Below are 23,933 nucleotides of genomic sequence, written 5' to 3' on the forward strand. Positions count from 1 at the left end.
GCTCAATGGTAAAACCTCAGCTAAAAGAGGCGATGCATTGTTTGGATGCCACCAGTAGCTGAAGAAACGTCACCTGCTGCATGACCTGAAGAAGAGCTCTTTGTGGCTCGAAAGCATGTCTCTTTCACAAAAAGAAATTGGTCCAATAAAAGATATGACCTCACCCGCCTTGTCTCTCTAATATCCCGGGACCGACATGGCTACAACTACCCTAAATACCTGCAGCATCAGTCACTCAAATACATGTCCAGAAAATGTATTGTGACTTCATCATTGATCTGCATTAGCCATGGACTCAAGCCCTAAATTTCAGATGTGGATTCAAACTTCCCACAGCTGAAGGGTGGTTGGGTCTGGGATTTTAGTTCAGTGCCATCTCTGCCCAACGTATACAATGTGGACATTTATTATTTGGTGCATCCTCTAATTGCTGACTCCATTGACACTCTCACTGAATGGCTAGCCATATGGTTTTGCACCAAGCCTTCAATACCAAGAAAGAAGATCATCTGATTGAAGACTATGCACAACACCGTTGGTCTGCTATTTTGCTTTTAGGAAAGGCCACTATACTCTGATAAATTGTGCTCAACAAAGTTGTCACATGTTGATGATTTCAGCATTGAGGCCCAGATCCTCAAACTTGTTTAGGCTCCTAATTTTCATTGACATTAGTGAAAGTTAGAAACCTAAATACTTCTGAGGAGCTGGCCCTTACTGCCCTGGGTACTTCAGAACTTGACAGATCAAAACCATTTGCAGTGCACATGCTCATGCAATTTTCTCCAAAGTATTAAGCTTCCTTTTGTCTTGCTCTGACCTTTTGATGCACTCCATCCTTGGATGCCAATATCTTGAGCAGCATAGTAGCCTGTATTAAGAAGTCAGTGTTTACCAGGAACTACTATATAGCAATACATTAATATATCCCTATATAGCATGTAGAAGAGAATATAACTGCTGTAAATAGGATACCACCACTTTGGTAAATGTTGACTTTTAAATAAGAACCATTTTATTGCCTTTTGAACAAACATGAGCCCAAATCCTGCCATTCATTCTCCAGCAATAAAAGCACTGGTGGTCGTGTTCTTTAGGTTATTTTTACCCCAGTCTTGAAACACAGCATGTCCTAATAAGTTCCAGGTAGTCATCTAAAGTAACTGCAATACCAGCACGTTAGAACCTGGCCCTTAAGCTTGTGTGTGTGTGTGTTTGTTTACAGGATGGGAAGAAAAGCGTTCACATGGAGATTGTATTCAGAGTATGTTGTTCCTCATGCTACAATCCTGGCCCTTTAAAATTCCACTTGCCCTTTATGGAAGATCCTGTTCTGCAGATTGAATAACATTTAGTTCTTTCTTAGAAAAGACACTCCTTTCTTGCAGGACAGGAGGAATTCTAAAGGTATAAGGACTGTGGGTAACAAAGTGGTACCGATATAATTAAAGGTATTATTTTTATACCAGTGTAGTTAAACCAGTTCAACTTTGTATGTGGACACTCATCACTTTAAACCTGGCTTATATGCAAGCTAAATTGCTATAACCTGTTTAAAAATAATTATAAAGAGTTTACATAGTAAAGTTAGTCCAGTTTAACTAGACTAATTTAAACTAGAGTAACTTTCACGTGTAGACAGTTCCTTAAAACCCTCAGTCCCATTTTCAAAAGTGACTTAGGCCATATCTACACTAGGGGGAGTATAGCAGCATAGTTGTGTTGCCATAGCTATGCCAGCATAACTCCATAGTGTAGATGTAGCATACGCCAATAGAGGGGGTGTTCCAGTCGGTGTAGGAACACCACCTCCCCAAGAGATAGTATCTAGGTCAACAGAAGTACCCTTCCATCAACACAGCTTTACCTACACTGGGGGTTAGGTCAGCATAATTGCAGCATTCAGGGTGTGGATTTTTCACACCCCTGACCAATGTAGCTGTGTCAAGCTAAATTTTAAGTGTAAACCAGGCCTAAGGCTTGGTCTACACTTAAGTTAGGTTGAACAACACGGCTATGCCAACCTAACCCTCAGTGTAAACACAGCTCTGTCAACAGAAGAATGCTTCCATTGACCTAGCTACCATTGCTTGGGAAAGTGGTGTTCCCATACTGATGGAAAAACCCTTTCTCTTGGCATAGGCTGTGTCTACACTAAAGAGTTATGTTGGAATAGCTATGGCAATGCTTCTGAAAATAGGACTTAGGCTCCGGAGTTGGGTAGGTGCCTTTGAAAATGTATCTGTAAGTGATTAGAGCGGGAGTGAGGAGCTGCGGTGTGTACCTAAGAACACTAGAGGGAGCTGAGGGGAAAGAGAAGGACAAGATGGCCGGGCTTTAAGGTTCCAGTGGTTTGCTTGAAAAAGAATCCAGCTCAGGCCCGCTGACTACTTCTTTCCTCATTCATGTGCCAGTCTAACCATGGCTTCCTTTGTCTAGATTACCCACCAGGCCAGGGGAGCCATTTGCAAGGTAGTCTTGCTTGTCTGCAGCTTCACACTGGTGGGAGTGATTGAAGAGATAGAGCTATCTAGCAGTAATGACAGATTCACCATGACTGTGACAAGTGGTGCTAATTGCCTTTTGGCAATCTGTGTTTTGTGGCGATAAACCCATAATCACAATACAAGGAAACCACCTCAAATTACAACTCACAAGCCTGGGAGTGTCCCCTTCCATTAGTGGGAAGGAAAACCTCACACGTTGAGCCTTTCAGCATTTGCTAAAGGCACAAATGGAGCTAATCATAATCCTTTGAGTTTCCATGGGATCTGTCTTCCACATGAACCTGATTCCCCAAGGGGATTTATCACTCTTCTGTGTCTTGCTACAGTGGAAGCCCTCTCCCAACCTGGCACAACTGTCTGGAGCTATGCAGCCTTCGTCGACTCAATCAGCTTTTGAAGGGGAGAAGTGGGCTCCTCTTTATTTTAATGGAAACTGGGTGTCCATGTCCCGTTAGGCAGCTTTGGAAACCAGAGCTGATGGGTTTAGCCTCATTGCCTGTGGTGTGTAATGCCTGAAAACTGATGGCCATTTCCTCAGACCTATTGCATGAATGAGGAGAATGGTTCTAATTCTATGGACAGATCAAAACCCGTTCACTGGGTATTTGAGCTTTGTTGGTTGGCTGTGATTGGTCACATAAGTCACGTGCTGTTGTTTCTGTTCCCTGAGTGGATGAGCACAACTCTTGTAGGGGGTGTGAAGAAGCCACTGAGAGTTTGATTCTCTCCATAGAGGTGAAGCGTATGGAGAGGGAGCAGATAAGCAGCCCTATGCCAAATATATTAAACTTTTCCCTTTCTGGGTCTCACAGGCCTTGCCTACGGCATCATTCTAAGAAAAAATAGGCTGTTATAATACTGATTGCTTGGGTGCAGATTTTAAATGTCATTTTCTCTTGTTACATTCTCAAGAACATAAAGAAATTGTGTATGCATGTGAGTATATATGTACGCACACGCACACTAAATGGTCCTAGCTGTGAAAGGTGTGCTCAGATCCTCAATGATCCAGGCCCCTGGCTAACCGCCTTTACTGAGCTTCAGCACGCAATGAAGAGAGATTGCCCTAGCAGCAGCGAAGAGAGAAATTTGTCTTCCAAATTGACTTGTTTAGATGTCAGGGAGATGCAACGGATCATTTCTAACAATTCCACCAGTATAGCTGGGTCATCATAACCTACTTCTTTTACTATTCACCAAGCACTCAATCCCTGTTCACACACACATTTTCACCAGCTTAGTTAAACCAGAGCAAACTGTAATATGTACACTCTGATTTTGATTTAAGAGTGGCTTATTTTGGTTTATATTAAATCAGTTCCTAATCAGTGTGAGCTGAACCAGTTGAAGCCTGGCTTTAACTGAAATAATAGTGTCCACACACCCTTTTGCTCCTGGTAAACCAGTTTAAAAACACGCCATGGGTTAAAATGATGCAATTTGGAGAGCAAAGGGATAGTCCAGTGGGCTAGGCGCTAGGCTGGGACTCAGCAGTCCTGGGTTTAATTTCCTCTTTTACTACAGACTTCCCAGGTTATAAATAGTACAAGTCACATAGAGTACGGCCACACTGTCTGTGTGCTCAGGCTGGGAGGCATGCTTCCCGTTGCAGTGTAGACATATCCTTAGGCCCAGATCCACAAAGGCATTTAAGCTCCTAGCTTCCACTGAAATCTCTGGTAGTCAAGAGCCTAAATACCTTTCAGGAGCTGGGCCTTTGTGCCTCAGTTCCCCATCTGTAGTAGGGAGAGTAGCCCTTCCCTGCCTCCGGGGGATAAATACATGAAGTATTTGTGGTGTTCAGATTCTGTGTTAATTGGGATCTGTGATGGGGTGTCTGTCCCCCACAGGTGGTGAAAGGGTTAATGTGAGCAGCCAATTAACACACTTGGTTGCCCCTGGAGAGTGGACCAGGCCTAATTAAAGATGAAGCCCAGCTGGAAGATTAGGTGGCAATTTTCTCTCTTGAGGTAAAGGCAGATAGAGGCCTCAAGCCAGCACCAGAGGGTCTTGAGGTAGGAATAAGAGTGGGGCCAGACTGGGTTTGGGCCTAGAGCAGGAAGTAGGGCAGCCTAAACAGAAGTGATGATAAAGCAGAAGTGGTATTGGGAGTGAAGGTTGAAGGGCTACATGGAGAGGGGGAAGAACTCTGCAGTTACTCTCTTGGTGGTAGAGAGTGGAGAGACCTGAGGGCAATAGGCAGACCAAAAGGGGGTGAAAAGAGATGATACCTGGAAGACCCAGGATTGCAGCAAGCTCCTGTGACTGACCCCGACATAAGGGAAGGAAGCAGACTTCTGGGGGGAAGCTGTGGGAAGAGCTGATCGTTACACAGAGCCTAGCAAGGGGCTGGAGAAAAGGCCAGAAAGCAGGAAGAAACCCAGGGTGGCAGCAGCAGCAGCAAGGTGATGATAGCGTCCCTGGACTGGAACACAGTGGGGGGACAGTCTGGGTTCCCCAGCCAGCCACTGGGGAAGGTGGCTGTTGTAAGGGGCTGAGAACGACTTAAAGCCTTGAGAAAAGCAGGTAAACATCGTGAGGTCAAGTGTTGGGGCCAAGGACCAGATACAAAGACACTGGATTTTTCTGTTGAAGTTTCTGTTACCCTGGAAGGAGTGGAACTAAAATGTGACCAGGCCGGAGGGCCAAGGCCTGGGAAGAAAGGACACCACAGGACCAGAACTACTATTGCCAGGGGGTGCTAGAGAAGAAAGAGCTGCTATGCTACTCCAGCGACAAGGGAGTGCCAGTGGTGAGTCCTCCCTTTTACATATAAATATGTAGGAAAGATAAAATTCTATGTGTGGTCAAGCCTTGGCCCAGGCAAACTTTTAAATCCTCTTTCTGGGGTCATTTGTGTGAGGAAAATTCTACTGCTGGGCATCAGCGCTCATTCATTTTAATGGGCGAAAACATTCATGCAACGTTCTTTGCTGGGAGTATTCTCCCTTCCCAGCTATCCCCACATCCCCTTTCCACATCATCAGGATTGCAGACCTGACCCTTCCCAGCAGGATCGATAACTAGTTCGCCTCAGAGGCTGGGAAAGGTGAGGTGGCATCTAAGATTCCTGGGTTCTGATTTTTCAAGGGCCTCATGAAGTGAGATGAGGACTTTGAATTCTATTCTGAAGCAGAGGGGGTGGCAATGTACTGTCAAAGCACAGATGTGATGTGCCTTTGTCACTTATTACTTGTGCCGGTGCATGGTTGAGTCATTCTGAGAGGCAGTGTGGTGTAGTGGATAGGGCACTGGATGGGGAATCAGGACAGCTGCGTCCTAATCCTGCCTCTGTCACTGACCTACTGTGTGACCCTAAGCAAGTCACTTCATCTACTGCCTCTCCCTTTGTACCCTTTGTCGATAAGTCTGAGCTGTTTGCAGCAGGACTGTTCTGACTAGCTGGGGTGCAATTCAAACCGGTGAGGGGCTGTGTCACCTCTGCCACCTGGGGTGCCTCACGGTGCTTTGCTGCTGTTATTCCCAACCTGGGCTCCACACAAACAGCATGCAGGTCATACCCTGAGTGTCTGTGTGTAGCCACAGCCCTGGTCCAGCAGCTCTGACCCCAGCAGCCTGTCAGCAACACACCAGCCACACATTCTGGCTTCCAGCTGCCTTGGTTACCAGTTGCAGGGTGACCCCATCATACTCCGAGTCCTGGATTTCCCCCCCAAAACATGTGTTCTGCACTGTCTAGCCCTTCTCCTGGACAGTCTATATATTAGGTCTGGTGCCCTTCTAAGAGGAACAACATACAAGTCTGCTACCTTAAATGGAATTCCCCAAACAATTCACAACATGGGATTCATTTTAATTAGAGAACAAAACAAGTTTATTTACCTACAAGGAGATTTTTAAGTGAGTACAAGAAATGAGGTATTAATGTCAGGAATGGTTACAAGAAAAATAAAGATGAACCAAGTCTAGTTTGTTATGTTTAGAAAGTGTTTTAAGGTGAGGTCCTTACCGCAGGTTCCCAGTAATAGGAGGTGACCAAATTTATGGGTCAAGATCTGCTCCCAAAGTCCGTATGTTGTTTTCTTTGTCGTCTTAGGTGGAAAAGAGAGATTGCTAGAGAGAGACAACTTAGGTTGTTTTTGCCCCTCACTTTTATATTTCAGTTACCCTTTGAAATGCATTTTCCTGAGGATATCCCTAGTTAAAGTTTATTCAAACAGTAAAGAAGGTGACATGGTGTCTGGTGGTGAAAAGTTCTGTTCTGTTTCTTCTCACCTGTTTTGCTGAAATGCGGATTTTTCCTTGTCTCCGTATTCCCCCTCTTGCTGTCTGAGGATCCTGTTTACAATTTACATGTAAACTGAGGTAAACCCACACTACTATTTAGGACCTGCTTGACAAGTTCAGCCTAATCGGGTGGGGAGGGGGGGTGTTGGAGGGTGTTGAACATGTGCCACCAACATCATTCAGGGGGAATTCATAACTTGACATAATCTTGTGCTATACATTTCATCACGATATTATCGACCAGCGTGTGAATGTACGTGCAAAATATGTCTTGTGAGGTATCATTTGAAGACTAGTAACTTGCTGAACACCACTGTATTAATCTAGGGGTGTATTCTGTCACAACTGTATCTTCCTACATAGATGTGCAGCCCCTAGCACGCTGGGGCCCCCATCTCAGTTGGGGCTCTAGGTGCTGTAACACAAATAATAACTGTGGTTGTGTTCAGCCCCAGGTAGAGGTGACAAAAGTGTGTATCAAACTGGTGTTTCTGGCTGCAAGAAGTTACCAGTGCCGCATGGGCTCTGGAGATGATACCCCTACTTATCTTAGTGGTTTGGGCAGCAGCACATAAGCATAGTATCTGAGCATCTTCCATGTATAATCAATAGCAACAGTGCAACGCCCAGCGGCTTTCATGGAGTCTTTGTCACCTCTCCAGTTTTGGAGCCAAAACTCTATTTGGAGGTAGGGATTTTGGTTTGGAGTTTTTAGCAGTGATTGATTTGGTGGTGGTTTCAGTTGTTTCTGGATCACTTATTGCTGTTTTATTATGGTGGTTGGGGATGGCGGGGGCATCAGTATTGTGAAGGCTGTTCTTGTAATGGAAACTCCTTTTGTCCTCCAATACCATTGAATCAGTTGAAACTCCTCTTGACAGCTGTGGGAGTTCTGCTCGAAGTAAGGACTGGACCCAGCTCTATTCCTTGACATTTTATACAGCGATGGAATGATGTTGGCTAACAAATCAAACACAGCCCAGCCACAGACAGCTTGCAATCTAATTAGAAAAAACACGCTGGGAGCCAGTCCCCCCCCCACACCCCCCATTGCACAACTGCGTGGAGGAGACGCCACAAGTGGCTTCTGGCTGTTTTTCTTGGTCAATTCTAACGCAGCAGCAGCCCCCGTTTCCAGGAAGAAAAGCCATCCGTTCAGCCTCCAAATGTCTCTCTGTTTAATTAGATTTGACTTGGGAAGCTTTTAGAGGTAATTGCCATTTGTGGGGAGTCGCGTGGGTCAGACGCAGCTCTCGCTACCCCTCTCTCTGGCTAGCATTTAAATAATGGTATTAATAGTTTGCAATCTATGCTAGAAGCCAGCTCTCTGCTGGGATCCAACACCAGCCAACAGGAGCGATTTTTATTTATGTGACCTCAATCAGTTTGCTTCATCTGCTTTCCTATTTTCTTCCTCTTTAGTGCTACTTCTGGCGATGGGGCACTTAAGACAGGGCGGGAAGGAAAGCAATGAGAGCAGAACTCTGCTCTTTACAGCAACGTGGCTTCCAATGCTGCTCTCCAGAAGAACAGGAATCTAGGAGCAACACCGCCCCTTGGGTGGTGGGGTGCGTCCGTGTCATAAAGACTACTGGCGTCTTCAGCAGCACAGGGCCCCCTAATGCCGTGCTGGGGTGCAGAATGGCAGGACACGCCCATGCCGTGAAAGACTGCAGCAGAATGGCCCTAGCAGTGTGAGTTTGCAGCATGAGAGCCTGCTGACTCCTGACCCTCACTCTATCGCTGGTCAGGTGAAGCGGTGACTGACTGTTGGCAGTCATCACCGGCTATCCTGTGCACATGGCGAGTGGATACCAGGTTCCCAGGTTAATGTACCCCTCCCCCCCCATTTTGCTAGCCCTTGGCTCCTGACAGCACATGCAAGCATTGCATTATGCAGGAATCGATCCTAGCTGCGGTCAGGGTGGAAGCCTTCAAAGAGCACCTTGGTCAACAACCAGCCAGGGAGCGGGGCGGCACCAAAGCCCGTATCGATCAGCAGCTGAGAAATCAGCAACCGTTTTATATAATTATTGATGTAGCTGGAAAATGCCACAGGCAAAGCATAAGGTACTATTTGTTATGCTGTATTGTCTCTCTAGTCTGCACTGGGCTTCTGTGTTCACCTCTCGTGTTCCCATTCTATGTTTATTTATATGGTGTGTCTTTAGCTTTCATATTTCTCCTGTGAATCCCACTTGGAGAAACCAGCGGTAGTTTTGTTTGGAGGGGGCTGTGAAGAAAATGAATTCCTCCAGATTCTCTCAAAGGCCCGCACTGAATGCTAAAGAATGGGAGAAGCAGGGAATGGAGAAAGGTGTCGGACGGCAGAAGGCCCTTTTTTTTTATCCTGCCGGGGGACACTGCCAATTGTTCAATCAACATGTAGATCTTTAAAACAATAATAGCGTATGGTGTCGTTCATTCCACCATTGGGACAAATGGAATAGGGCCTGACTGGCATCAGAAGTGCCGAGCAGCCACGGCTTCCCTTGAAAGCTATTGGGATTGCAGGTGAAAATCATGGTGGGGATGGTATGCAAGAAATCTTAGCTGGAGTTTTGGTGGCACAGTAGATTAGAGCATTAGCCTTTTCCGGAGGGGGGGGCAGCAGGTGGGGTCAAATCTTAAAGGTCACATGTGGAAAGAGTTGAGTGGTATTAGCTTGCATCCCCAAAGGTGTTCCCTGCTGTACTACATGCTTGAAGTCTCTCCTCGGGGACGTCTGTAGACTGGAAGAGTGAAGGTGCAATGGGGCAGGAGTGAGGTGCATTGACAGAGCTGTTGAGAGACGCTTTCAGTGTCTGCCCTCTGTGTGCCCATGTCATTTGTCATTCATTTCCACAAGAACAAAAAATCATTAGTCAAATTGTGAAGATAAAAGAATACTGTCTGGGGGATTAAATAACTTCATGGATTCCAGGCACCTGCAGGGAACAATCCTGATCCAGTCAAGGGAAGATGGACTGGCTGATCGACTGGTGGCGGGCTTTTTCATGATTAACTTCTGTGTTTCACCTTCAGTGTGTGGAACGAATAGGTTGGAGGGAGGTGAGAGACTGCCCTCTTCCTAGATGAAATTGGATCTGCTCTTGTATTCTTGGCAGCATCTCTACTTCCTTAGTTCATTGCTCTGTTCTTTGGACTGATGGTTGTGGGTACTAGTTTCAGCCATGCAGGCAGTGCAGTATATGATGTATGTGTTCATGGACTCTTAAAAAAAAATTGGTACTGGAGAGTTGATTCAACTCCTGTGAACCTTATAAACTCTGCACTGAAGGCCAGAGAAGGGGACTTAACTGCACCCTTGGCCTCTATGTATTAGAGACGGGCCTGAACCAACCACTCTAGATCCACACATCCCTGAAGCTTGAGACAATTTAGATCTGAGTTTTGATGGTTGGGCACATCTCCACACTGCTAAAGATTTCCTCCCCTGCCCATCTAATGATGGGATTATGATTGTCCTCCTGAGCCACAGGAAGATTTCACACTGTAGATTTGCACATAAGTAAAAGAGCCCTTGGGTGCAAATTTTGTGCAGATTGAAATTTTGGGACTGTGGATTAGCCTGGAATGAAAGTGCATGTTTTGTGGTGGAAAAAAGTCTGTCGGTTTTGCGCAACCCTGGCGTCCCCAAGGCTGCTAACTCTCACAACTTTATTGTGAGTCTCATGATGACTGGTGTTTTCTTAAAGCCCTAGCTGCTAGAGTCAGGTGAGAATCTTGGCTTGCTTTCTAAAAAATAAAGGGAATTTCTAGCTTTTTCTCCCCGACCATGAACATGTGAAATGAGCGTAACCTAAAAGGGTGGAAGTAAAAAGACAAATAAAGAACCCCTTTGCCTTAGAAATGGAGGGATTTTTTTTAACCTCATGATTTTTGGGAGGACAGACTCATGAATATTAAACACTTGGGGTTAGTGATGATGTGACCCCATTTTCAGTTCTCTTTTCTTCTTCTTCAGTTCCTCTTGTGAACTCCACATTTGGCTGATTCCAACCTGTCCTCTTCAGAGCCTCTGTTTGGATTCTGAAGTGCTTCACAGGAGGTGCTGTGTGGATTGCTGAACTGGATCATGGGACATGTGGCATATGGAGCAGGGACAGGGAAGTGGCTGGCCATCCATCTTCCCCCTGTAATCCCTGGGACCAGTTATGGCACAATGACTTCTTTAGTCCAGTTTCCTGGGTGCAGAAAAAGGATCAAATTTTGTAACCCCCCCCCTCCTCTGCTCTTGCCTTTGGATAGCATTTTAGGTCTGTGCTTTTATTTCTATAGAGAGGGCCTAGTCCCCCCGACTTAGCACTACAGTGTACCTCCACCAGCAACCAGAGGATAAAACCAGCCCTGTCTCTTAGCACAGTCCTTTTTGTAGGAGGCACCAAGCAATCTGCAGAGATTCACTGAGGACTATGATGTTCTAAAATAGGCCCTGAACACAAGATACAGAGAGGCGCTTACAGGGTGACAGGGAAACTATACAATTCTTTTTCAATCCATTAATCAAAGGCGCCTGCAGTTCCTATTTCAGCAAGGCAGGTGAGATGGTAATAAATATTGAGCAGGGAAAGCTGATCCATATCCAGGCTCCTAGCGCATTTCATAAATAAGTGTGTGTGTTTGGGGAGGAGGGAGGAACGGTGCAGCTCCCAGCCGCTCTTTTGCTGTCTCTTATTTATGGTTCCAAGTCTCCTCCCGTTCAGGCTATACGATGGGGAAGCCAACACCTCTATTTAATTGTCTCTGGGTGAATGAGTCCTCCTTAGAGATTTATGTTCTCCCGTTCCTCTCCCAGGTACGTGCTGATGCGTGTGCCTTAAACTGGAGAGCTGGCTTGTTCCCCCCCCAGCCAGCACTGCGACTGGCATGGAGCCCTCTCAATGCTCCTTCTGTACCATGTTAATCTAATCGTTGGTGATGAGTTAGGCTGAATCATCCCAGCAAAGTGAAGGGCTCAGGCAGAGAGAACTTGCTGTAAATGTGACCTTGCAGCCCTTACTCATTGAGTAGTTCCATTGATCTCAGTGGGACTATTTACATAAAGCTCTTCCTTACCTGAGTTAATTCCCTCCCCTCCGGTGAACCCTTTCTGCTAGCATTGCCCCTGTTTCTAATGTTTCTGGCAGCCCTGTTTATCTTAGGAATGTGGAACTTGCTGTATAGAGTCATTGGTCCCTCTAGGCCTGCATCCTGTCTTTATCTTGGCCCTGGTGCTTTAGAGGAAAGTGAAGAATATCCCACAGTACACCTGCTGAAGGATGCACTGCTGTGGGTGAGAGCAGAGCAATTCTTTAAAACTCCACTCAGATTCATGACAGCTGGGATTTGATTGCTGCCTTATCCTAGCTTGTCCACAGGTGGGAAGGCAGCAAGGTGCTATAGGTAGAGCACAGGACTGGCATTTGGGATGCTTAGGTATTCCAGCCAGCTCTGCCAATGACTCAGTGTGCGCCTTTGGACCTCTCCATGTTTCCACTTCCCCATCAGTAAAACGGGGGTCGTGATACTTCACCATCTTTTGCAAAGTACTTTAGAGAGACTCCTGAATGGAAGGTGCTCTAGGAGTGCAAAGTCTAATTATTATTACTGTGATCTCTGAATATTATTAACAGGCATGACATTTTCCATCTCTGTTAAAAATCCCGTCACAATATTTGACGCTCTGTAGCAGTTTGAACTTCAGACTCACACTGAATGCTCCTCTGCATTAGTTTTGAAACTTACCAGCCTTTTCAGCTTCATGGGATAGCCCTCTTATTGCAGGGCTGTGTATTGCAGGCAGGAAGGGTCATGGCAACCAACGAGGGATGGAGTCAGCCAACCACCTGTTCAGATAAAATAAGAACCGAGCCACAGCTTGGGCTAACATCGTTTGCTTTTGTTGATTCTCGTGCATCTCTGTGCTGCTTGGGACAAAGGAGGCAGTTCTGTCTGGGTATTTCCAATGAGACCAGAGACAGGGATTACTGGAAGCCCTCTGGGAAATCCTTGGCTGCAGGATCACCAGCCCGCGTAGGGTTAGAAGTTTACATAAGCTTCCTAACTTTTTAGATACTTATCTGGCCTCAATCTCTTAACCATTTGAGGTTCTGATAGTTCTTTGCAGTATGTTTTAACCACTGAATGTCCTTGTGTTGCGGAGTTTCACACAGGATTGTGGTCCCTGATTAAAAAGGTGTGACTCAAGCTATGTGGATGGAAGTTTTTGTTTCTCTGTAATTGTGGTTGTTTTCTTTACTAAATACCTTAGAGCAAATCGTAAGCTGATGTAAAACATCACCACTCTATTGACTTCATTGGAACTATGATAATGTATACAATCTGAGGGGCCGTCTCCTCCTCTTTAAGGACGGCAATTACATATATCGGACACCTGCATTTGTGTGTGGTTTTGTTTTAAAGAAATAAATGCTACACTGGGTACTTGCTATCTTAGCACTTGAGTGAAATGAGCTGGTGGTCTTATCCCAGCTATTCGTGGGGCGGTGTATATGATGTCCCAAGTGACAAGAGCCTTAGATTAGACCCTGAGTTAGATCTTCAGCTTTCCCTGAGTTATGTTCTTCACAGCCCCAGTGACGGAACAGGTGAACAAAGATGCTTCTAAGCCACCTTGACAATTTTGCCGGTCCTGAGGCTGGATGCAGACTGCAGTTACCATAAATTACATTAAGTGAATTGCAATCATCCACATTTTTTTTTTCAGTAGTTAGAGGGTTAGTCTAGCTGGGGATTTGCTTTGGGGGTATTTGGGCTGTGAAAAGGAGAGTGAACAGCAAAGAGAATACTGGAGTGGTATTCATTAGGGCCACTTCAGAGGGGAGTTTCCCTCTGACAGGAAATGAGGAACAATGCTGTATCCAGATGAACCAGCGAATAGTTCAGAGAAGCAGAATTTGATAGCCTAGCCATGATAAAGTTTGCCTGGACACTAGGATCGATATTCCTGTGAAAAGTGCCATGAGATCTTCAGTGACCATATATGGTCCAGACTGTGGTTTATAGACAGGGGCACAGTCCCCCCAACATTACACTGGGGCATTGGGTTCCACACTGAGTGACAGGGAAGAGTGTGCTTTGCTGAATTACACTTCCTCCAACATTCTGGCTTTCTCTTGGTGGTATCCTAGTATTGACCAGGCTGAGCATTGCTTATCTTAGGTGATCAATGAGATGACAGCCCCAGAGGCTGCAGTAAAGGACTCCGGCGGTGAGATATGTATCTGTGTCAGATTTTCAACCTCAATAAATATGTTCTTTAATCCAATGGCCCAGTTGCAATGTGCAGTAACTACTGCAGCTAGATTCATCTCCTTTGACTTAATCAGACAGTTATTATATGTTAAATATCAATTGATTATTAAAAGCATATTTGCTGAGGTTTCCAAATCCACATAAGAGACGCACACACCATTATTTACTGCCTGGCTGTTAGAACTCGGTGACTCTACTTTGCTTTTTTGCAATCAATATTTATTTAACATGCAATGACCATCCAATCCCATTTAAACTAAATGTGTTACTTCTGGTTTAGGCATTTTAATTTTGAAAAGCTTTCCTTACTATAATACCAAGTGACTAGAAAAAGCCATGGTCTCTGCACATGTTTGATGCTGCAAAGAAGCAGTTGTGGGGAAGGAGCCGTAGTCATGTCTCCTACTGTGATGTTATCTGGGGCCAGGAGGGATGGATGCAACATCATGGTGTCCTGAGTGCGATGGAGCTTTCACAGTGCAATGAGGTCTCATCAGCTGCCAGTTAGGATTTTAAACGCCTATGGCTTGGTTGTCTTGAAGGGGTTAAATGCTTTCAGCTACCACTGCCTTCGCTGGAAGTAAAGAGGGGGTGAGCACCTTGCTGGATCAAGGTCTCTTAATGTCTTGCAAGTCTATGGGAATTGGGAATGTTCTATGAAAATTGGGACCGAGTAGCCAGGGACCTGCTTCCTGACTCCCTTTTCTATGGGAAGGAGCAACACGTGAACACTATTCGAGGACAGGGAAATCCAGAGTCCCAAGCTGAGAAGCCAAGGTTGAGAACTGTACCCAGCTACTTAAAGATGAACAAAGAGAGCGGAGCTGGGGGAAGCGGGTGTTTCATAGGGATCTTGACAAATGGCAGGTAAATGCCCTCTGTAGATGCACAAGTTGTTTTTGTTTTGTGGGTTTTTTGTTTTGTTTTGCAGTGAATAACCAGGCAGGTGGGTTTATTTGTTGCTTAGTTTTTGACTGCGTGGAAACAAAAGCATGTTGTGCAACTCTGTAATGGCAGCTGGTAAAAGACTTGCCCACACTCAATACAGTTAAATACTTGGCCAGGGCGTGGGGATTTGAGACCGTTGGAGCTCCTTGTGTGTGGTGGGATGTCATGACTGAAGGCGAAAGATTGCGTGGGTGTCCTGTGTGGGGTTGTATGTTGTCTGCAGTGTGTGTGCTAGGATAGTGAGGGGATGAGTGTGTGAGTGGTGCACGTTGTGGGGATGTAGGTGGGTTGCTACATGTGAAGGTGTGAGTTTGTGTGGGGTACGATGTGTGGGTGTAGGAGGTTGGGAGGAAGTGGTGCATAGTGTGGGGGGCAATGGTGTATATATGTGGTGAGGTCATTTGTGAGACAAATTGGGAGACCTCAGCCCTGTTCCTGATGATCATCCCCACCTTTCTCTGTCTAGTACCGGCCTGGGAGTAGATCAACAGCAAGGAAAAGTTTGCTTTGCTGTAGGGTCTACGTTCCATCTGCTTGCCCTTTGTGGAGTCTGCAGAGCCTGCTTGCAATTCCCTTACATTTCAGAAGCAAATAAATAAATATTTGCTGAGTTATTAAAGATTTATTGAAAATGCTGTATATTTAAACCTTCTCGCGAAAAATAGATGACTGAATATTTATTATTTACGTTAGGCAACCGCTACATATTTATTTATTCCTCCTTAATCCTATCCGTGTTTTATAAATATTGCAAAAGATCCGTCAATAATATAACATGTTTTCGTTAATCCGGAGGAATGATTAGAAAACCGTTAGGATGGTATTGCTCTGTACAAATAGCACACAAGTGCACTGAGCGGCATGCCTGGAACAGTAGTGCTATCGCTCACTTAGTTTCTCTAGTGCCCATCACGGTGATATCTAACGTGCTAGTGAGCAGGTTGGAACCCCTCCCTTCTCTCTAGCACTTGTCAATGTTACGGAGTTACTGCACCTGTGTCCACCCGGTCCGTGGTCCACTCCAGGAGTGCCCAGGTAAGTCTACAGCTGCCAGCAGTCTCTGGGCTGGGACCCATGTGCCGTTTCCTCATGACCGGGAGTTTTAAGGCTGCACAGCTCCCTGCCACACACAGTGATATCCCCAGCCAGCCAGTCTGCCTAATGCCTTTGCCTGAGCTTTTTCTTTCTCTCCAAGGGCTATGAACAGTGCATTGCCAGCAGTTATGAGTTACCGCACAGCTCTTTCTAAGCCAGCACCTTTGTTGTGGAGGTAAAAGCATTCCAGAGAACACACGTAAAACAACAGAAAGATGTAAACATACCATGAATCACTCAGCCCTCAGCCTTATAGGGCCCCAGTAGGCCAAAGTCTTTCCAGCCCCCATTGGCGAGAAGGTCCTGTCCATTTGTTGGACCAGAAAGAAGGCCCTGAGTCGGTTTAAACTCAGCTTTTTTATATCAAAAGCCCTTTCTTTGTCTGTTGGTCTCTCCGAAACCCAGTGTGAATCAGTATGTGCAAGCCACCCCAGGGAGTGGTACATCTCTGGAGGTGTTTGACTGAAGTGATTCATCTTAATAACCCCCCCACTGGTTTTTAGTTCCTGTAGGAGCTGAGGTAACCCTCTTCCTGGCATTGCATACAAATGCTGGCCCACAGTCATACATGAACCAAATAGCGTGGTCCCCAAAGATATTATGTAGGGTTGCAATATCTGTGACAGTACCTCCTTGATTTACAGCAGCAAGCTAATTCAAAGCAAAGATATTATCAGTATGATAAAAGTGGCCCCAAAAGAATTTGAAGAGCAACTAGCACCAGACACAAAAGCTAACAGCAAAAATTGTAAGTACATCAGAAGCAGGAATCCTGCCAAACAATCAGTGGGGCCATTGGATGATTTGAGCTGTTAACGGAGCACTCAAGCAAGATGAGGCTGTTTGTGCAGAAGCTAAGTGAATTCTCTGCATTGGTCTTCACTGCAGAGGGTGTGCGGGAGATTCCCACACTTGAGTCATCCTTTTTAGGTGACAAACCTGAGGAACTGTCCCAGACTGAGGTGTCAGTAGAGGAGGTTTTGGAGCAAATCAATACATTGAAGAGTAATAGGTCACCAGGACCAGATGGCATCCACCCAAGAGTTCTGAAGGAATTCAAATATGAAATTGAAAATCTATTCACTCTCGTATGTAACCTATCACTTTAGGTACCTGTCAGTCCTCTGGTACTTTGTGATTTTTTTTTTTTAATTTAATTTTATTTTTTTTAAATGGCTTCAGAGGCAATCCTGGCAATTAAAGGCTGGTAACCATACCTTCAGCACGAGGCAAATTGGTTGAAACTATAGTAAAGAACAGAATTATCAGACACCTAGATGAACACAGTGTGTTGGGAAAGAGAGAACACAGCTTTGTAAAGGGAAATCCTGCCTCACCAATCTACTAGAATTCATTGAAGGGGTCAAAAACCATGTGGACAAGGGTTATCTAGTGGTTATAGCGTACTTGGATTTTCAGAAAGTCTTTGACAAGGTATCCTCACCAAAGGAGCTTTAGACAAAGTAGGCAATCACTAGGATAAGAGGGAAGGTCCTCTCATGGATCAGTAACTGGTTAAAAGACAGGAAACAAAGCGTGGGAATAAATGGTCAGTTTTCACAATGGAGAGAAGTAAATAGAGGGGGGTCTACCAAGGATCTGTACGGGACCAGTGCTGTTCAACAGATTCATAAATGATCTGGAAAAAGAGGTAAATAACGAAAGAAAATTACTCAAGATAATTAAGTCCAAAGCTGACTGCAAAGAGTTACAAAGGGATCACAGTAAATTGATGCTTTGGAAGAGGAAGGGAAGAACTTTGCATTAAGGCAGATTTGGGATAACTTCTCCCCAAAATTAGGTCTCTGAGTTCTTAATAAGTAGAGATTGGCTTAATACCTGAAACATGAAATTTAACATCTCACCTCCTCTTTGTTCTCATTCACTAGGATAGCTCTGGATAGTCATGACATAAGTGTGCAATCCCTTTTTAAACGTAAAACAATCACTGTCGGGGGAAGGTCTGCTGACTGTGAAGGCTGCAGGCTCTTCATGGCAGTGACCAGTACTTTTTCTCTTCTGTGTTTATACAGCGCCTAGCACAGTGGGGCCCTGGCCTCTAGGCAATACAACTAATCATATTCATAACAAAAGTCAAGCTAAACTTCATCCCATTCATGGTAATACTTAGCCTGTTTCATCTTCATAGCATTTGGGAGACAAACAGCAGCAGCTGAACCTTGGAGCCCTTTGGAGATAGGTAAATTGGGTCCTTCCCCCCTACTTGTAGGTGTGGTTGAGTAATGCAAAAAGTGTATTCCTAAATAAATCATTTGAGGCAAAATAACTTGTTTAATAAATCGCTTGACTAGCATGCAAGCAGCTTGCCCAATTTTACAGCTGGGGAAACGGCGTGGGGAGGCGAACCGGTTTCTACAGAGCCACCGCAGTGTCATAGGCAGGAATAATGCTCAGAAGCATCTAGTTCCCCGGCCAGTGTTCAGATAGTTTGGCCGCACTTCTGTTCTACCCTTAGCGGTTTTGCTCACTCTTTAGATAATTTGGTTTATTCTGGTTTTAATTCTCATTGCTATGATCGATATTGGAGCCTCTGCTACAGGATCCAGCTGAGATTAGGGCCCCATTAATTCTCGGCATTGTTCTGACATATAGTAAGTCAGTCACAGCCTTGAGGAGCTCAAAAACGAGGGAAGAGAAAGTAAGCCCCATTCTCGTCAAATGTACAATAGGGAACGGAGGTACAGAGATCATGTTACTCACCCAAGATGTCACAGGAAGTCTGTGGCAGAGCTGGGAATTGATTAACTGGCCCTTCAGTTGCCAGCCAGTGCCTTAGCCACAAGACCATCCTTCCTCTCTGATTTTGTGTTCTTGATTTCAACACACATTTGTGCCTAACCAAGACCCGGATAAATAAGCAGAGAAGAAAGAGCTTACAGGCTGCCTCAATAGCTTGTCACGGGATCTCTGTATCAGTTGTACGTCAGTCCTTTCTGCCAACACAGCCAGGCAGGAAGTGATGTGTAAGGCCACTGGATGGTTGAGGAGAAACCGTTGGGGTATCCCCCGGGTTTCTCTCTTCTGGCCTGAGGAGATAAATGCTTAAATTCCCAGTCACGTGGTGTTTCTTTCTGAACTCCTGGGATGTTCTGCAGTGCAAAACACCAACCCAAAAGGATGGGGGGAGATATCTGGCTTCCAGGGTGGAAATCCCGATGGTTGAGCTGATTCATGGGAAGAGCTTAAAAGGGAATGGGCCTGAACTTAAAGTGACTCTGGACCAGCCCGAAGCTGGGCTAGGAGTAGAGAGCAACCTTTGGCAGGAGCTTGGCGGACGTAGCATTGTACTTGAAGGTATCAGATGCTGAGCACTCTGGCCCAGATCCAGCAAAGCCCTTCTGTGCTGAACTGCCAGCATGTGAACAGGGTCACTGATGTGAACAGAGCTATTCTTGCGCTTCAAATTCATCACATGAAGTGCTTTGCCCGGTCTGGGGCCAGAGCACGCCGCACGTTATCAGGGAGGGAGGGTCTCTCCCCTGAAGCAGCGCAGCAAAAAAGGGAAATCCTGTTAGAGGAACAAAAATAGGGACACAGCCACAGAACGTCAGGGGATCCATGTTGATCAGCACTCAGTCCAATGGCCGGGCACAGAAATCAACATCAGGCAGGGATGCCCCAGAACAGCCGCCTTCCCCTGCTGGGCTCAGCATCCCAGCCAGCCCATCACACCCTACCAGGCAGGTTGGTGGTTGGCAGCAAAGGGAGCCAAATGAGGTCTCAGCATCTCCGTGGAAGGGCTGCGGTCCCTGTGTGTACGGTGTGGTGATCGGCCCATTGGGGTAACAGAGGCAGACGGGAGTTTGTTTTTTCAGGACAAGTTTGCAGCCACCAGAGCTTTCCATGTGCCCTCTGTAGCAAAAACAAGAAGTATGTTAGCAGGAGGGCAATGCTACAGTGAAAGGAACCTGTTCAAAAGATTGTCTCTAGTAGAGAGACAGCCTGTCCCAGTGTGGGGCAGAGGGGGCTCTGGGGTGGGCAGGAAAAGGTACAGAGACAGTCCCTGCTGCTCTGAGGCAGAGGGGACTTGGGGGTGGGTGGGACTGCACAGAGACAGCCCCTCTGGGTGTGAAGTAGAGCCTGAGGGGCTTTGGGACTGGAAGATGGAGAGAAAACACGTGGGCGTATTCAATGCATTGGCTTTTTTGGCAAACAGCTGAGCCTGGATTAATAAAATGTTCAGATAAAAATCAGACTGTTATTAAAGTGTGCTCACACAGCAGCCCGGCCACACTCTGGGTATGTGAGCTGGCCGCCTGCCAGCCTCGCCCAGGAGTGCTGCTTATCATATCCGATAAGAAGACCCTGCTGTGAAAAAGAGCGAGCGAGAGGAAGTTGGCCGTGCCTGCTCCTCAGCTCAAGTCTCAGTCTGAACCCGCTAGCCTGCAAGGGTTTGCCCCCTATATAAAACCAGGGCACGTTGGAGGAATTGCACACTGAGGCTTCCAGGAGAACAACCAAGGCCCATTGCTCCTTGCTGTGACGCCCCTGCCCCCACCCTGTGGTCCTGCTCAGAATTCGACAGCGAGCTCAGCATCGTGTCTTAAACCAGATTTTTTTCTTTACTTTGTCTCCTCCATGTCGGTTTGTCTTTGCCAGTTCTCGGAGCTAATTAAAAGGGGCACGGACGGGGCTCACATTTTTCCTTCAGTAGCGAGCTGTTGGCAGGGTTTCCAAGCTGCCAGGATGCAGTCTCTGAAAAGCAAGTTAGTACGGAGTGGAGGGTGAGGAGCCAAGGCTACTGTTGTTGTGACCACGAGACCGAATAAAGGATAATTGTAAGTCTCAAATCTCTCTCTCTCTCTCTCTCACACACACACACACACACACACACACACACACACACACACACACACGTGTTTTTCTCACTCCTATAGCTGTATGTCCATTGCTCCCAGCTTGCCTCGCTCCTACATTCACTCTTTTTCTCCTCCTCGTGCCTTCTGCTCACACCCACAATCTCCGATACCCCACTCCACACACGTCTCCTGGGCTCCCCCTTTGCTTACTTATGGCTTTCTGTCCAGTACACAGGGGAAGGCACACTCGCACCCTACTCAATGGCAATTGGCGAATATCGCAAACACTTTTCCGCTGCAAAGCGTCTGAATGGTAGAATGAATTCACTTTGCCCGCTCTCCCAGCCCTGCCGTGTCTCCTTCCTGGGTCTATTGAGACGCTCCAGTTTCCTGGCAAAACTGTTCGTGTAAGTGAATGTTAGAAACTCTTTGTGGAAAGCAAATTTTGAAGTCCTAAACGTGAGTAAGCACCAGCAACCTGATTCTAAGGATTATGCTCATCCAATCAGGCAATGGTAGCAGTACCATGTGGTTTAGATGACTAGCGTTGACTAAGCAACACAGCTTGGCTTTCAAACGGAGTAAGCAGAATTTGAGGGAGAGAGTTTTTGTCTAATTAACAAAAACATTTGAGAAAATGGCAGACAAAGAGATTAAATTGGCTCAGAACACTGGATGATATATGTTCTGATACATTCACACAGCTACAGTGGCCTGGCTGCTTCTAAATAAGATGTAGAGATGAGAAACTTGGCTTCTAGGGAAATTGCATGTGTTGGAGAGCAGACAGGGCTGGTGTTGTGCACAGCACAGGCGATGGGCGAGCCAGGGGTATGGCCAGCTCTTGGGAAAGGGGGTGGTGTTCGTAGTTGGACTAGCCATTCCTGGAGAGTGCAGGGTGGGGAAGGGAACTCCTGCAGACCATAAACAGGGGCTTTTTAACAGCCATGAAAAACCTATGGGGGGAGCTGTTTAATCTTTGGGGACGGGGAATCATAGAGCTGCTTTGATTCCTCACCAGCCCTTTGACCATGCCAGTGACATTTTCCTTAAGCTATTGAATCTGTTTTTAGCGTTGACCTTGACGCCAACTGGGGTGGCTCAGGGAAGGGATCAGATGAAGAATTACCCCCTAAATCATCCTTTCATGGGCCAACTGGCAGTGGTGGGTGGGGGACACTTAGGGAACATTGCTTGTGACCTTCACTGCGACCGTTCTGGGTTGGCCAGAACCCAGGGGCGGGAACGCTGTCAGCACTGTTTGCAGGAACCTGTTGCACTTAGAACCAGACATCTTATCCCAGCAACTTCCTGGGCCAAACTCAGCCCTGGGGTAAGAAGGTTCAAATCCTAGTGTCAGCAGCAGAGTTGCACCTGCTTGCATGAAGGTTCGAAATCATTGATGAAGATATTGATAATGGCGTAGAAAGTGCACATATAAACTTTGTGGATGATCCCAAGCTGGGAGGGGTTGCAAATGCTTTGGAGGAAGGGATTAAAATTTAGGGCTTTCAATTAATCGCCGTTAACTCAAGCGATTAACTCAAAACAAATGAACTCGATTAAAAAAAATTAATCGCAATTTTATTTTAAATTTATTATAAATATTTTTGGATGTTTTTCTACATTTTCAAATATTTATTTCAATTACAACACAGAATACAAAGTGTACAGTGCTCACTTTATATTTTTATTACAAAAATTTGCACTGTAAAAAAGATGAGAAATAGTAGTTTTCAATTTACCTCATACAAGTACTGTACAGTAGTGCAATCTTTTTATTTTGCAAGTGCAACTTACAAGTGTAGAAATTTTTTTGTTACATAACTTCACTGAAGAACAAAACAATGTAAAATTTTAGACATGCTTCCATGCTGATGATGCTTTATTTAAAAAAAAATACAGAGAATTTTTCTGAGGCTGGTTGTATGAAATGAGGACAGCTTGGACATGTCATACTTTGCCATTCCCCAGAATCCTGCACTATAAAGTAGTGTTGAAAGTACACAACTCTGATCAATCTTAAGTTTAGTTTTGATGTTTATATTTTGATTATTTCCAGGATGTATTTAAGCTCCTAAAGGTGTTCCTCACTTTATTGATTTTATTCCGAATGTCCTGACTTGTTCCACCATCCTGGCTGATGGTACTGCCCAGGTATGTGAACATTTCTACATTAGTGAGAACATAATCCTCTGTTTTACTGGTAATGGTGAGGCATTATTAAAAGTCATGATATCTGTCTTATTGCGGTTGACTTTCAGTCCAATTTGCTGGCTGAATTTGTTGAGTCAGGTTGACTTCTCTTCTATATGGTGATGGATATGTGATAAGAGAGCAAGATTTCAAGGGATGAGAAGGGTGTCCATCTAACACCTCTTGGAATATCTTCTATTGTACACCACATTACCCAATCAATGGGAATGTTAAAGAGGATTGAAAACCTAACACACCCCTGCCGTACTCCTGTTTTGACTTCAAAACTGAGCTCACTGTGACCCACACTACATGTAAAGTTGGAATAGAAGCTTTTTAATGATGTTAATTATATGACGAGGGATTCCCTAGGCCCGCAGAATACACCATGGGCTGATCCTGTGAATGCTGTCGAAAGCCTTCTCAGAGTCTATAAAATTGATGTAAAGTTGTCGTTGCCATTCTAAGCATTGTTCTGTTCTATTTCGTAGAGTAAAGATCTGATCTGTGCATCCATGCCCTTTCTGAAAACCGGCTTGCTTTTTTTGGAGAACACTACCAACTGCCTCTGCTATACGCTGGACTATGATCTTACACTATACTTACTTGGCACAGATAAAAGTGTGATACCACGTCAGTTATTACAATCACTCAGAGCGCCTTTCTTTGGTATCTTTGCTATAACCCCATTGGTCCACTCATCTGGCACTTTTTCTTTTTCCCCAACTGATGTAAATAGAGGGGCCAGGATAGATGCTGCTTATTCCAGGAGGAGGGAGAAAAATTCTTCTCTTCAACCTCTGAGGATAGGACAAGAAGCAATGGCTTAAATTGCAGCAAGGACGGTTTAGGTTGGACATGA

At 45.5% G+C, this 23,933-nt stretch overlaps 1 protein-coding gene and 1 long non-coding RNA gene across 2 annotated transcripts in view; both read left to right on the plus strand.

The window, feature by feature from the left end:
- The window catches only part of LSAMP (limbic system associated membrane protein), a 1,203,385-nt gene that overhangs the window by 27,353 nt on the left and 1,152,099 nt on the right, over positions 1-23,933 (plus strand). The window lies entirely within an intron of this gene.
- Positions 4,501-23,699, plus strand: LOC137151867 (uncharacterized). The gene is made up of 3 exons (XR_010919384.1): positions 4,501-5,259; positions 22,938-23,032; positions 23,563-23,699. It is a non-coding gene; the product is annotated as an uncharacterized lncRNA (long non-coding RNA).

This window comes from Emydura macquarii, unplaced genomic scaffold (assembly GCF_026122565.2).
Source record: "Emydura macquarii macquarii isolate MOO-44397 ecotype Brisbane River unplaced genomic scaffold, CSIRO-AGI_Emac_v2 contig_1119, whole genome shotgun sequence".
NCBI lineage: Eukaryota > Metazoa > Chordata > Testudines > Chelidae > Emydura > Emydura macquarii.